A 15,792-nucleotide genomic window follows, 5' to 3' on the forward strand; every position below is an offset into this window, starting at 1 on the left:
TAATCCTTTCATCTTCTTCCATCTTCAGGTTTTCATATCTCACTCGGTAACCATCATGTTTAGAAATCTTCACTGTAGGGTCACCTTCATTAAGAGTCCAACTTATCCCATATACCCTTTCCAGATGATTTGTCGGTTAATCCCATTATTTGTTGATAAAAAAGTGCACACAAGATGGATTCTCTTTCTCTACAATCATTCTCAAGCTCCTTGTCCAGGTTTGTTAGAGGAGGATTGCTAGATCTCGGATTATAGGGTGTGACACCATTCTGTGTGATCTCCCAAATCTCCTTGCCAAGACATCTTGGATGAGTCTCCATTTGAATCTTCCATACTGTATAATTTGTTCCATCAAGCCTTGGAATATCCCTCTGAAAGATAGCTCTAGAAGAACTGGATGAACTTGAACTGTTAGTCACCATAGGATCTTCCTCAAGTGGTTAAGCTTTCTGCAGAGAGGACCAAAGCTTTGATACCAATTGTTAGACAGTTCAAATAATTGGAAGACAATTGAGAGGGGGGAGTGAATCAGTTGTCATAGATTACCGGAACCATTAGAAATTTAAACTTTAATACCGGAACCCAAAACATTAATACCGGAATAGCGGTTAATCTAATTAAGCATAGATAATAATCACATAATAAAATCCATCCACATAACACCAAGATTTATACGTGGAAAACCCAGTAAAGGGGAAAACCACGGTGGGAAGCCTACCCACAGTGAGTTGATACTTCTGCAATAAGTATGTGAATTATAATTGAGGGGCTTGCACTTGTAGGAAGGTCGATAGCCTAGAGTGCACTGCTCATCACAAAAGGAGCCTCACTGATTACATATAAATCCAGACTACAATCTTGAGAAGTGTTGAACTGCAAAAGATAGCATGTCCTATGCCTAAGTATAGTTCCGGTTAAGCTCAATACCAGAGGACGAAATCCTCTTACATAAACCTAATTCGATCACCAATGATCGACCAACTCCTCTAGCTGAATGATATTACATTATTCACACATTACATTCCTTGACTATGACCTCTAACAATAACCATGATGATTTATAATGAGATCTTACATCTATATATACAAACCCTCGACCATAAATAATCAGGTCAACCACCAAAAAATAAACCAATTACATGATTACAAACCATGTCAGCCTTAGACCAAACAAATAATATCTAACACATAAGACATCTCGGAAATACATCAATAGGTCCAATCCACACATTACATTAAAGTCGGTCCATAACCTAGATCAATCGGGACCCAATATAGGTACACATGCTTCAGCAATGATCTCCATCTGCCAAGTCTCGAACATGATCACTAACAACATCCTAAAACTCCACCAAAAGATGCACCAACACCACTTATGAAAGTCATCGAAGATCTTCACAAAAAGATTTGCTGGTGAAACCCTCGCTAGAACCAGAAACCAAGCTTCTAAGCAAGCAAGATAGCATCCAATCATCTGACCAAAACCAACTGACCAAATATGAGCATGAGTATCATGAACAAGCCAATTCCATCACCAAACTATACCAGAGCCTACCGGATCATGTCGGGTCCAAGTTAACCAGAAACCACTTAACCTATCAGGACCAGAAGGGTGCCAATAAAGCATCCAAACAACTAGTGTTGTCATCAATGACAATCATCAATGCAACACATAATCAATTCCACCAAATAGCCAACACAATGATCACATAAATCAAAACAATGACATAGATTAGTATGTCTGCTGGATTTTGTCCAGGTTAGTCTTATTTCTTATCCTGAAGTGTTGCAATTTGCTTTAGCATGTACATACCTTTTAGTCCATTTCTTGACACCTTGGCTCTTCTTGGAACCCTCATGGCTTGAAACTGATCAGCGTCCTAGTCTTAGGGTACTCAACTGATCAAAATAATTGTCCTAAGTAGTTCAACCAAGTCATCTTTACATGTCTGTGATAAGTGCCTTCCCATCAAAGGTGAACTCGCCACACATACCTCGACTCCATTTATTTGTATGCTACATGGAGGTTGGAATCATTTTATTGTTTGTTTTGAGTAAATTTTTTTATTATGCAATCCGGATGCATTCTTAATCTCTCCTAGGATATGAACGATAAAAGAGTCATTACGGACAAGATAATCAATATTGCATATGAAAAGGAAGGAACTCTTCTTTGTCCGGTGTGTTTGATCGCAAGCCACATCTAGGTCATCCTAGCTCTTTATGCCTTGATGCTTATGTTCGCTTGCTATATTAAAACAGATGTGACATTCAAGTCATACTGGATTTTTGTGCCTTGGTGCTTATGTTTATTCCTACATTTCCGCTCAGTGATGATAAAAAGCAAATTAAAATCTAGTGACTCGATCCTAGTTTGCATTCATACTATGTTTTGCATTTCAAGTGATTTCAGCATGATAACATTGTTCTCTTCGTCCTTTGAATGAGAGCTTGAAAATGAAACGATCATTATAATTTTTAAACTTGCTCCGATTGACACAAAATTTGTACTCTTAGCTAAATCAACTGTCCTAAGTCCATTTTCGGGATCAAAATCGAAATCTAACGTCAATTTTCTAGTCAAATTTTTGCAACGTTGACCACTTGACACTTCCATCTTCGCGTCATTCTTCACATCACTTTGCGCTCAAATCTTTCTTGAATCAATTCTGATCTCAAATTAATTCTCCAGCCACTCATCGTGCTCATATTATCATCGGTATATCATTTTATTAAATAAAATTGCCTAAAATCACTGAGATCTTGCTAGCTTTCGATTTTGCTCCCGAGGGGGCATGCTCATTACGTCAACATTATCAGTGATTACATCATCAAAAAGTCAAGAATTTTTTCAAATCTTCATCTAAAGTCGAGCAAAAAATCTTTTCAATCAAAGATTAATCGAACTTCAATCAATCTCTGGGGGCATATCAAGTTTGTCCTTATCTGAATCAAACTTCAAATCGGTGTGCAGTTTCATCGCATCAAATCAAGTTGGACATTTTGTTTCGCTAATCGGTTCTTGTTCAATCAAGTTCGGAATTGATTTTATCTCTTCGCTCAACCAATTCTAGTTCAATCAAGTTCTAGATCGGTGCCCGCTTCTTGATCCATCAAGTTCAAGATTGGTATCTTCGTTCTTCATCGGTCGTAGTTCAATCAAGTTCAGGATTGATATCGCTTTAATCAACTTGTTCAACTTCATCTCTTCAAATCAAGCTAAAAATCTCGCTCTTCATTGGTTTGTGATCCATCAAGTTCAGAATTGATATTTCTTCGACGTCAACTATTCTTTGAATCAATGCGTTGCTCGCACATCAATTCAAAGAGGGGCAAATGTAATACCCTAAAAAATGGTCACCTAAACCATGGGCCCCTAATCTCAACTACATCACCAAGGTCCTAACCAAAGTTACTTAAATAAATCATGAGCACCTAATTAATTAATTCTTAGTCATCAATGTCACATGGCAAGTAAATCATTCTATATTAATTAAATATTTATTTATTTAATTAATCATTCTAAGTAAATCATTTTAATCAATTATCCTATTTATTTAATTAAATATCCTAGCATATTTAATTAATAAATCAATTTGCCATTAAATCATTAAAAAAGAATTAAATTTGGAAAAATAAATTAAAAAGGAATTAAATTGAAAAATCTCAGAAAAGCAATTAAATCAATTAAATATCAAAATTGAATAAAAATATGAAATAAATCAGTTTTTTCTGATTTTATCTTAAATTTAGTTCAATTTCCTTTAAAGCTGAGAAAAGCAGCCAATCACATCAATTCACCTGGATTGTGCTTCTTCTTGAAGAACCTTGACATCTCATTATCATTTGATCTCAAACATTGATTTCTTTCTGGATTTTCTATAAATTCAGGGTCTCATCTCCTAATAAAAAAAAAACTGGAGATTTTATTGTTATTATGTTGTTTTTGCTCTAGGTTCATTAAGATTATGCACATTGAGAATATTGCATTAGCTTAATCATATTGCTTGAATCATTTTAGCTTGATTAGAATCATATAGATGGATAAATTTCTTGAATCATGTTATCTTAATCTTGCATATTTAGTTTAATCTTGCATACATATAGATTAAATCCTTCATTTAAGTGTTGTCTAGTCACTGGTATTGCATAGAGAAATCTAAGAGCAAAACTACAATTCACATCTACTAGAAGGCAATAGGTCGCTTTGTAATGGTTTTATTATTCATTGATTATTGATTTGCTAACTATGCATCTAATGAATTATTGAAGTGTTGTGTATTCAGATATAGATGCAAATTCCACCTTTTCACACACACAACATTAAGTTGATATATCAAATTGAGTATGTCCCAATTTATGTGTTCATAAATCATCTATATTTTTTTGGCATGATGAGGTCACTTCAGTTTCTATGTTAGCACCCCTAGGGATTTCTAGCATAACAAATACTCCACTTCAAAAGAAAGGCATAAGTGATATGAACACGAGCACATAAAAATATCGCATAGCCACTAGTTCTTCAAGTTTTCATTAGCGTGATTTCTTCATTATGTATTAGAACCTAATGGAGATCATTTCTTCATAAGGAATGATGATTAAGTTGAATGTAATTTTATGCACAAATTACAAATCTACACATTAATTCAATATCTTCCATCTCATTTTTTTATATTCCCTCAAGTGATCATATAATACCAAAATGCATCACATAAATAAGGCTTATGGTAGAAAGGCTTCACGATAATCAATGCATGGTTGCACCAAGCAAGATCATGGCCATATACCATTCAAAGAGTCTCCTGCAACAACTTCTATAATATCTTAATGACACTTTCCTTTAAACCTCTCCATTATGTGCAACCTTGCACATAGGTGTACATGTGTCTACTCAACATATTCACTTCAACATCATATGCATTTGACATGTGTCTAGAGTTAATATTATTTAGCCAAGGTATCTAATCAGAACTATGTATATACAACACTTGGAACCACTATTTCCTACCATCTAACTAGTACCACATTGGTCCAACACTTGCCACCCTCATATCCACATGTAAATACACCATATACACATGGTATCTATCACCATTTTACTTCTATTTCCAACTAATGATTAATACACAAGTACATCTGCTAGATAAAGTATATGGAAGAGAATTGTAACTCAAATTACAAAGTATAGTCTATTACAGTGTAATATTTGGCTATGAATATAGCTGGCCAAGATCGATAAAACTAAAATAAAACACAAATTAAAAGATCAAAATCATACAATAATATTATTTCATTCAATGATTTTTCATGCAAAAGATATATGAGAGAAACCTAACTAACTTAATGAGGACATATCAATTTCTATGTTGTTTATGTGTGTAATACAACACCATTTAAGGAAAGTACAAGTCATATTGTCCAAGTACAACCTACCTAGGTAGATACGTGTTAGGATAACCGATGAACAAATGAGAGGGGGGGGGGTGAATCAGTTGTTAACAGATTATAACTTTTAATCCACAATATCACCTTAAACAAATCAAGTACTGGTAAAGCATAGACAGATCTTGGTAGGAATAGATACCGATAAACAATACAACTTAATAATTAACCAGATAATCAATGTAAAGTAACCATACCACATAACACCATGATTTGTATGTGGAAAACCTGGAAAGGGAAAAACCATGGTGGGAAACCTACCCACGGTTAGATGATACTTCTGTAGAAAGTATGTATTACAATGAGGGGCCTGCACTTGCAAGAAGGCACACTGCTTAGAGCGTACTTCTCATTACAAAAGAGTCTCACTAACTATAGAGAGGCTACAACCTTCTCAAGATAAATGGACAACAATCCAATAGAGTGAACTGCTGGAAATAGCATCTACTATGCCTAATTACAATCTTGGTTAAGCTCAATGTCGGAGGACTAAATCCTCTTCTAAATCCAATTCGATCACCACTAAGCAACCAACTCCTCTACATGAATGATATTACAATATTCGCACATTACATTCCTTGACCATGATCTTTCCAACAGCCATGATTCTTTACAAAGAGTTTCTACCTCTTATTTATACAAACCCTAAAGCCTAAACCGATTAGGTCAGCCACCTAATAATATCATTACATAATTCCATTTATAATGATATGCCATGTCGTCTTAAGAACAAAACAATAATAACAAATCCATAAATCATCTAGAATCATCTCGGTAACATGTAGAGTACACATTAGCATGATACCGGTCCATAACCTAGATAGGTACCAGACCTATTATGGGTCCACCATGCCAAAGAAAAGTCTTCAAGCATTTGAAGCATGATCAAAGAACATCTTCAGCATCCTAAAATCCTTGAAGAAGCTACACCAACACCAATTGTGCATCCTGTCATGATTCCTCAATGAAAGCTCTATCGATAAAGCCCTAAACTAGTGCCAATAAGGGTTTACCAAAGTGTATGATAACATCCAATTACCAAGCCAATAACAACTGACCAAAACATGCTCATAGAGAATCTTTACTGATCCAATCATGCCGGAAGTGTCCAACAGATAGTCTCTTCTGCCGGTAACACTAGAACTTCTATCGGTAACCAAAACTTTTCTATCGGTAACCATCCATATCAGCTAATGTTGACATCAATGACAAAACATCAATACAACACATAATCAATTCATCCATAATTCCAACAATCTCCCCCTTTGGCATTGATGGCAACACTAGATGTGAAAAACATCTAAGTACCAAGAGATGCCAAACAAGTCTCCCCATGTGGAAGATAACCAACAATCAATATCTCTCCCCATGTGAATGATATCTCTGTAAGGTTCGGAATGATTTTTCACATTACTATCACTCCCCCTTTGACATCAATGCTCGAAATCTGATAAAAATATCAAAGCAATGATATGAACCTCTGAATCTCAAAGTTGACTACTCTCCCTAAGTAGTAGCACCATTCATCAGTGTTGGAATGAATAATGCTTATGATAATGCATATCAGACTGATGACAAACTTCATCAGGCAGAAACCCCTAACCTATCTCTCAAATATTCAAATGATTCCTTACACAATGGTTTAGTGAATAATCTATTCTTTAGTGTTCACATAAACCAATTTGACTTCCTTTTCTTCTACCTTGTCCTTTAGAAAGTTATACTTTATTGAAATATGCTTAATCTTAGAGTGAAATACCAGATTCTTAGAGATGTCAATAGCTACAGAGTTATCACAGTAGATAACTACCAGTTCACTATAATTTACCCTGATATCCTTCAACATTTGCTTCATCCATAAAACTTGAGTGCAATTAGTTGGTACTCCAACATACTCAACTTCTGCAGTAGATAAAGAAATGCATGACTATTTTTTGTTAATCTATGAAACCAGTTTCTTTCTAAGAAAGAAAGCTCCACCAAAAGTGTTCTTCCTGTCATCAGTATCACCTACCCAATCTGAGTCAGTATATGCACATAAAGTGAAATCATCATCTTTGGAATTCCATAAACCATATTCTATTGTTCCTTGCAAATACCGAAATATTCTCTTTACTACACATTCATGATTTTCTTTAGGATTACTTTGATATCTTGAAACAATACTTACTACATTCATAATATCAGGTCTAGTCTGAGTTAGATATAACAAACCACAAATCATAGATTTATACCTTATCGGATTTACTGGTGTAGAAGTATCCTTGATGGATAATTTCTCACTTGTAGCCATAGGAGTACTTACTGGTTTGGAATTCTATGTACCAAACTTTTTCAACAATTCCCTCAGATACTTATTTTGACAAATAAAAATCCCTTTGTCAGTTTGAGTAATCTGCAAACCTAAGAAAAATTTCATCTCACCAATCATGGACATTTCAAATTCATTTTTTATGTTGTTAGAAAATTCCATGCACAATTTATCTCCTCCTCCAAAAATGATATCACCAAAAAAAACTTCAATAATCAGAATATCATTATCAGTGATCTTCTAGTATAGATTACTATCAACACTGCCTTTAGTAAAACCAACCTTAAAAAGATATTTATACAACCTTGCATACCAATCTCTAGGAGCCTATTTCAAACCATATAAAGCTTTCTTCAATCTGCAAACCATATCTTTGTCATTTGTCAGTGAAAATCCATCAGGTTGCCTAATGTAAACTTCTTACTCAAGCTCACCATTTAGAAATGCACATTTGACATCCATTTGATAAACCTTATAGTTCTTATAAGCTGCATAGGTAATAAATAGTCTAACAACTTCAATTCTAGCTACAGGTACAAATGTCTCACCATAATCAATTCCTTCCATTTGAGAATATCCTTTACAAGCCAATCTAGCCTCGTTTCTTATAACTTGACCATACTCATTCAGTTTATTTTTAAAAACCCATTTAGTTCCAATAACATTCTTATTTTTAGGCCGAGAAACTAAAGACCAAGTTTCATTCTTCTCTATTTGATCTAATTCATCTTCCATAGCCTTTAACCAATGTTTATCCTTACAAGCTTCAATAAAAGTTGTCATTTCAACTTGAGAAATAAGACATACCTCTTCATTTGCCAGTTTTCTTCTTGTCATAACTCCCTTGTTTCTATCTCCAATAATTTGATCTTCAGAATGATTTAATATTACATACCTTGGTGTCTTTTGAACTTCAGGTTCACTGTTGTGATCAACAGTCACAGTTGAATTTGATGATTGTGTCAGTGTAACTATCTCAGCTTCTTGTACCGGTTGAGGCATTGTCGGTTCAACTATGACCATTTCCACTATCGGTTCTCTGTCATATGATATAGAATGATTTATGTATAGTTCATCCACTTTCACATTAGCACTCTCAACAATTTTTTGCAATATTTTGTTATAACATCTATATGCTTTTCTCTAAATTGAATAAATAAGAAATATCCCTTCATCACATCTAGGATCAAACTTTCCAATTGAATCATTTCTTTTGATATAGCATTTACTTCCAAAAATTCTGAAATATTTAATAGTAGGTGTATGTCCAAACCATAGTTCATAAGGGGTCTTACCGTGGTGCAGGGGCACCCCTTCTACATGATCATTCAAGCTTAGAGGAGGAAGCATAAGACCTTGAACATGTCTTAGGATTTTTTCCTTGTGTTTTCAATCATGTATTTTGTGTTTGTAATAAAGGACCCCATCTTGTGAGCCAAACTCCTATTTTGGCATCTTGATAAGCCAATTAGGACTTTTGGACAAAAGGGGACTAAGTATGCTTAGGATAGGTTTTTCCAAGTGGTTTTAGTTGTTTTATGATCTTATAGGGTGTTTATAGGTGTTAGTATTGACCCAAGTCATTCAGGTGCAAGAAATGATATTTTTGACAACTTTGTCAAAAGTTGTCATGAGCAACTTTTGTGCAACTTTTTGAATTTTTGTTGGTTTAACTCCTCCAATGGCTCTAACCTATTGTTTTTGATTGGGATAAGTTGTAGAGGGGTATAAAAACCTTGTGGACACAATTACCAAAGAGATATTGTACAGAGAAAAGATTCTATGATTGCAAACAATAAGAAATTTTGAGTTTTTCCTGCAATTGTGAAGTTTTGGCACGAAGTACGGAGTTGTACAGATTGGGACCAATCCCAAATGTTGTGATTTTTTTATTGCAGTGAGTTACCAATAATTTTGTCTTGATTTGAGGTCTTGATCATTTGTTTTTCTTCAAATATTCAAGTTTTGTTGTAGGTACCTAGAAAACTAGGGTTTACCTAGGGTTTCGCCTTTCCATGGCCATAACTTGCAACCTATCCATCTAAACTTCATGGAAGTGGGTGGAATAAAAGTATGGCCTATGTACTCTATGATTCCAAAAGAATTTTTTAGGAGGAGCGAGGGAGATGGGTGTTTGATCAGGCCCTAGGTAGACATCTCTATGTGGCTACCTAGCCCTTAGACTACAACAGTGACCCTAGAGGATAATTGGCAATGATTCCAGGTGTGTAACCCTGGAATCTCTAATGCTTTATGATTCCCCACATTCTCATGGGGTTGTGATTGTAAGGTGTTTCCATTTTGATATAGTTGCTTCACAAATGGAGGCCTAATTAGCCCTTTAGGACAGTTGGTCATCACCGGGTTCAGACCTTTTCTTGTCAGATCTTGACTCCTCCTCTTAGGGGATTGTGTAAGACCATAATTAGTATCTAAATCTATGATCTTTTTGCTAGGGTGTTTGGAAAATTTTGGACTTAAGGTCCTATTACCCGCCTCTAAGGGCTACAAGCAAATAGGCCTAATTGTGAAGGTGTCATAGGGAATTGGGTTGCATCCTTGAAACTGGTGTTTGGTCTGGTCCATGTGAGGGTTGTATGATCCAAAATAGAGGTTGTGAAGGTCAAGAACCTTAGGAGGATTCATGATGCATAATGGAGTAAGTTACTTAATTTGAGTAGTATGAATCTTTGAGTGAGATGAGGAAATGGAATTAAGATTGTAGAGCCTTGCTTTGTAGGATCCCATTGGTGTTTTGAGGGGTCAATGTCATACATCTTGGAGTGTTTGAAAAGATACAAGAAGGGCTCTGCATCAAGTGGTATCAAATCTAGTAGCGACTTTGGTAAAGAGGTAGTGATTTTGAGAAAATGGCAAAGGGAGAGGAAGAAGTCCCTAGGGAACCAATCACCAGCATGGAATTGGCAAAGATTGTGAGAGAGTGGGCTAATGCTTAAAAGGCCATGCAAAAGGAGATAGAGAGGTTGAGGGGTAGAGTAGATGGGAAGGAAGATGGAGGCACTGGTAGCGGTGAAGACGAGAATCAAGTTGAGATCCCTATGCCAGAGGAAGAGGCAATTCCTCCTGACCAGAGGCACTTCCTTAATGCCCTCAAGACCATGGAGAGAAGAACCATAGAGCAGAAGATTGATTTTCCAACTTTCACTGGGAAGATGGAACCAGATGTAGTGGTGGATTGGATAGACTCCCTATCCAGTTTCTTTGAATGTGAAGACATTCCAGGGCACCAGAACGTGAAGATTGCTAAATCCAAGTTGAAGGGAGCCGCCCTAACTTGGTGGAACTTTGTCTAGGAAGAGAGAGAAAATGACAACAAACCCAAGATTATTTCTTGGAAAAAGATGGTTGCCTTAGTAAAGGAGGCTTATGTACCCAAGGATTATGAAGTTCAACTCCACAAGAGGAGGCAAAATCTCAAGCATAAGGAGATGGATGTGAACTCTTACACTGAGGAGTTCCAAAGGCTATGTATGAAGACTAAGACAAAGGAGGAGGAGAGTGAAAAAGTTTCCCGGTACCTAAATTGATTAAGGTACAACATCCAAGAAGAACTAAACCTCCTTAGCCCCGATACAGTTGGAAAATGCCATCAACTTGCCATCAAGGTGGAAAAGAAAATAAAAAGCAGACAAGATCAGAACAATAAAGGAAGAGGAAGACAACAGAGAGGGGGAAGAATTTTTTTAAGAGGTAATGGAAATGTTTTTGGAAACCAAGGTGAAGCAAATCAAGAAGGCACTAAAGGAGAAAGTAGTCACAATAACAATGGAGGATACAATCAAAAGGGTAACTTCAGAGGAAGAAGACCACCATTTAGGGGAATATCTCAAGGTAGAAGCCCAATCAGATGTTATAACTACAATCAAGAATGGCACATGGCCAATAGGTGTCCTAACAAGCCTACTAGTTCCATGGGGGAAAGAAGAAGTAACTTGGTCCAAGAATCTGATTACCAAAGTGTGGCAAGTGCAAATACATACCAGAGTGTCAATACCCCTAATAGCTATGGTTACCCTGAAAGAGGTGAATCTTTAATGATAAGAAGAGTTGTAACTACCATGAAGATGACTAACAAAGAACCCCCACAAAGAAAGTCTCTATTCAAGACCACTTGCAAAGCGGGTGGAAAGGTATGCACGGTTCTAATAGATTCTGGATCAACTAAAAACTTTGTGTCTCTAGAAATGGTGGAGAAGATAAAATTGAGAAGACTACCTTGCCCTTTTCCCTACAAGGTCTCATGGCTCACCCAAGGTCAGGAAGTTGTTGTGGAAGAGCAGGCTTGGGTAGAATTCCATATTGGAACCTATAAGGATAGGTTGTTGTTTGACATTGCAAAGATGGATGCTTGCCATCTCCTATTTGGGAAACCATGGCAATTTGATTTGAAGGCACAACATGATGGTGCTAGGAACACATATTCAATCACCAAAGATGGTAAGGTGATTGAGTTGTTACCTTTTATGGAGAGTCAGGAGGAAACAAAATAAAAGGAGGCCAAGGTGTTGGTGGTAGGAGGAAAGCAATTCATGAAGAGGATAGTTGATGAAGGCATTGTTTGTTATGCTCTTATTGATAACTCAATGATGAAAAGTGAGTACCAAACTGGTACTAAGAGGGGGGGGTGAATCAGTACAGGCACAAACAAAAAACTTCTCCTGAATTGGTTTGATTGCAGACTGTAAACTACTGGCAATCCATAGCACCGATTCAAACTAGACTAATACCGGTTAAACATAGTGCAACTGTGAAAGACATGAACCGGTCAATCTTTTTAGCTTTCCACACAACCTACTTCCTCATTTTCACTTTGTCCTTATGCATAAATAGATAATCTATCATCAAAGACACAATAATTTACTAGCATAACATGATTCATCGCTTGACAGAAAATAACAAAGCATCACATGAAAGAGGCATCACACATGACACACACATTTTTCACGTGGAAACCCAACTGGGAAAAACCACAGTGGGGATGAATACCCACAAGCTATTTTTGAACTCTTTAGAAGTCCACTCTGTTAGGAGCCTAGTCCAATTAAAGACTGTTACAACAGGTTCTGTTAGGAACCAATCCTATTAGGGATCACCCGGTTAAGGGATGGCTACAATACTCGGTTAAGGGTTAAACCTTGTTAGAGGTTACCTTGTCAAAGGATTTTATGAACTCAATGGATTTGAGTCACCCTATTAAAGGATTTACAGCAAGCTGGTTAAAGCTACCCGATTAAGGGATTTTCTAACTGTTGAAGTAGTTAAGATCAATAGGTGTTACAATGATCTGGTAATAGCACTCAATGCCAATGCAGATCTGCTTTAGTTCCTTCCTTCTGCACACACACTATGTAAGTATCAATCCTCTTATCTGGTCTGGCAAGAATCACGTATCTCTGCACTTAGATACACACACAACATTTGCCAACAACCTCAACATGAAACACAACATCAACCTTATAGAACACAGATAGGTCAACAACATAAACCCTAAACCCTAAACACTTAGGTTAAGCAATTGATCGGTTCAATCCTGACCATTAAGCACTTTGCATTTGAATACAACGGTCTTGAACAGATCTCAAGACATTCTCCATCATTCGTTCTTCACCGCTTCATGGAGGAGATAACCCATCATGCATTCTCCATCGTTTGCAAAGACTTCGCACATTCCCAAGGTAGATAGGATCAATCTCCTTCATGCAAGATCCTTCACATGCACAAGACTGATGTTGCAACATGATCTGATCTCTATTACAATGCTAACTCATCACATAATGTCATCGGTTGAATCACACAAGCTTGGAACACTTCAACTGGAAACCCTGAAGCTAAGACTACCAACTGGTAGCCCTACCACATTCCATGTACTGGTTCTCGTTCTGACATACCGGTTTACAACATCATACCGGTTCACTTGGACAAGCATACCGCTTCACTAACACTTCAACTAGAAACCCTGAAGCTAAGACTACCAACCGGTAGTCCTACCACATTCCATGTACCGGTTCTCGTTCTGACATACCGGTTCCAGTTCACAACATCATATCGGTTCACTTGGACAAGCATACCGCTTCACTTATTGCACATGTACTGGTTTACACCACCATATCGGTTCTCTTTGCTAGTTGCTTAACTTCAACATATCAGTTCACTTCTCAGCATATTGACATCAATGACAACATACAATATCATCGTGTCATCATACTCTTGCACATATGCCAACAATCTCCCCCTGTGGCATTGATGGCAATATACAAAGATATCACTCAGCATCACATCTTCTCCCTATTGCTGCAAATATCTTCCCCACTTCACATCTTCTCCCCCTTTGACAACAATGCCAAAGTGGAGGCACAAGCTTCCCTATTCCACTATGTTTCTCCCCCTGAGGAGTATCATCCTTCAACACATCAATCCTGAAAAAGATTGGACATTGCAATACCTAACTGATGTGGAGCACATACTTTTAGTTCACCTCTTGAAGGGGCAGCACCCCTAATTCACCTCTCAAATAGGTAAATGAAGCCTTTGGTAGAGGCTTGGTGAATATGTCTGCTAACTGCTCCTTACTGGAAACATGTTCCAATACAACCTCTTTGTTTTGAACCTTTTCCCTTAAGAAATGATACTTGAGTTCAAAGTGCTTGGTTCTAGCATGTAAAACCGGATTCTTGGATATGTTAATTGCACTTGTATTGTCACAAAATATACTTACTGGTTCAGATACAGGAACTTTGAAGCCATTCAATACATGCTTCATCGAAATAGTCTGGGTACAGTTCATAAAAGATGCAACATACTCCGCTTCTACTGTAGATTGAGAGATACAACTCTGCTTTTTACTCATCCATGAGACCAATCTACCACCAAGAAAGAATGCACCACCGGTTGTTCTCTTTCGGTCATCTACATTACCAGCCCAATCAGCATCTATGAACACTTTTAGGTTGAAATTATTATTGTATGGATACCATAACCCATAGTCAATAGTTCCCTTCAGATATCTAAGAATCCACTTGACTGCTACCAAGTGGGATTCTCTTGGGCTTTGTTAAAACTAAGTGGTAATACCCACTACATGTGCAATGTCTGGTCTGCTATGCACTACATAATGCAACTTACCAATCATTGATCGGTATTCCTTCTCATTTACCAGTGCTGAGTCACTTCTTTGATAATTTACAACCGGTCACCATTGGTGTACCAACTGGTTTACTGTCTTCCATACCAAAGATCTTCAACACCTCTTTGACATACTTGGACTGAGTAATAAAGATTCCATCTTTCATTTGTTGAATATGCAGTCCAATGAAGAACTTAATCTCCCCTATGAGTGACATCTCAAATTCCTTCTTCATCTCATCGGCAAAATCATGACTCATCTTGTCATCTCCTCCAAAGATGATGTCATCAACAAATACTTCACAAATCAAAATCTGATCTCCTTCTGATTTCAAGTAGATATTTCTATCTTCACTTGTTCTTTCAAATCTAATCTTCACAAGATGGGAGTGCAAGCACTCATACCATGCTCTACGTGCCTGCTTTAGTCCATACAAGGCTTTATGTAGCCTACACACCATGTCACTGTCTTCTGATAGGGAAAACCCATCTGGTTGCTCTATATACACCTCCTCTTCAAGTATTCCATTTAGGAATGTAGATTTTACATCCATTTGGTATACCTTGAATCCTTTAAAAGCTACATATGCAAGAAGCATACGAACTCCTTCCAATCTAGCTACTGGATCAAAGGTTTCTCCATAGTCTTCTCCTTCTTCTTGAGCATACCCCTTACACACCAGTCTAGCTTTGTTTCTTATCACTGTCCCATCTTCATTCAGCTTATTTCTAAAAACCCATTTGGTACCAATGACATTTTTATGCTTCGTTCTGGGTACCAAGGACCATGTACCATTCTTTTCTATCTGATCAAGTTCTTCTTCCATTGCCTTGATCCAATCTTCATCTTTATGTGCCTCTTTGAATGATTTAGGCTCAAATTCATAGATCATACA

The sequence above is a fragment of the Cryptomeria japonica genome, chromosome 10 (assembly GCF_030272615.1).
Source record: "Cryptomeria japonica chromosome 10, Sugi_1.0, whole genome shotgun sequence".
In the NCBI taxonomy this organism is placed as follows: domain Eukaryota; kingdom Viridiplantae; phylum Streptophyta; class Pinopsida; order Cupressales; family Cupressaceae; genus Cryptomeria; species Cryptomeria japonica.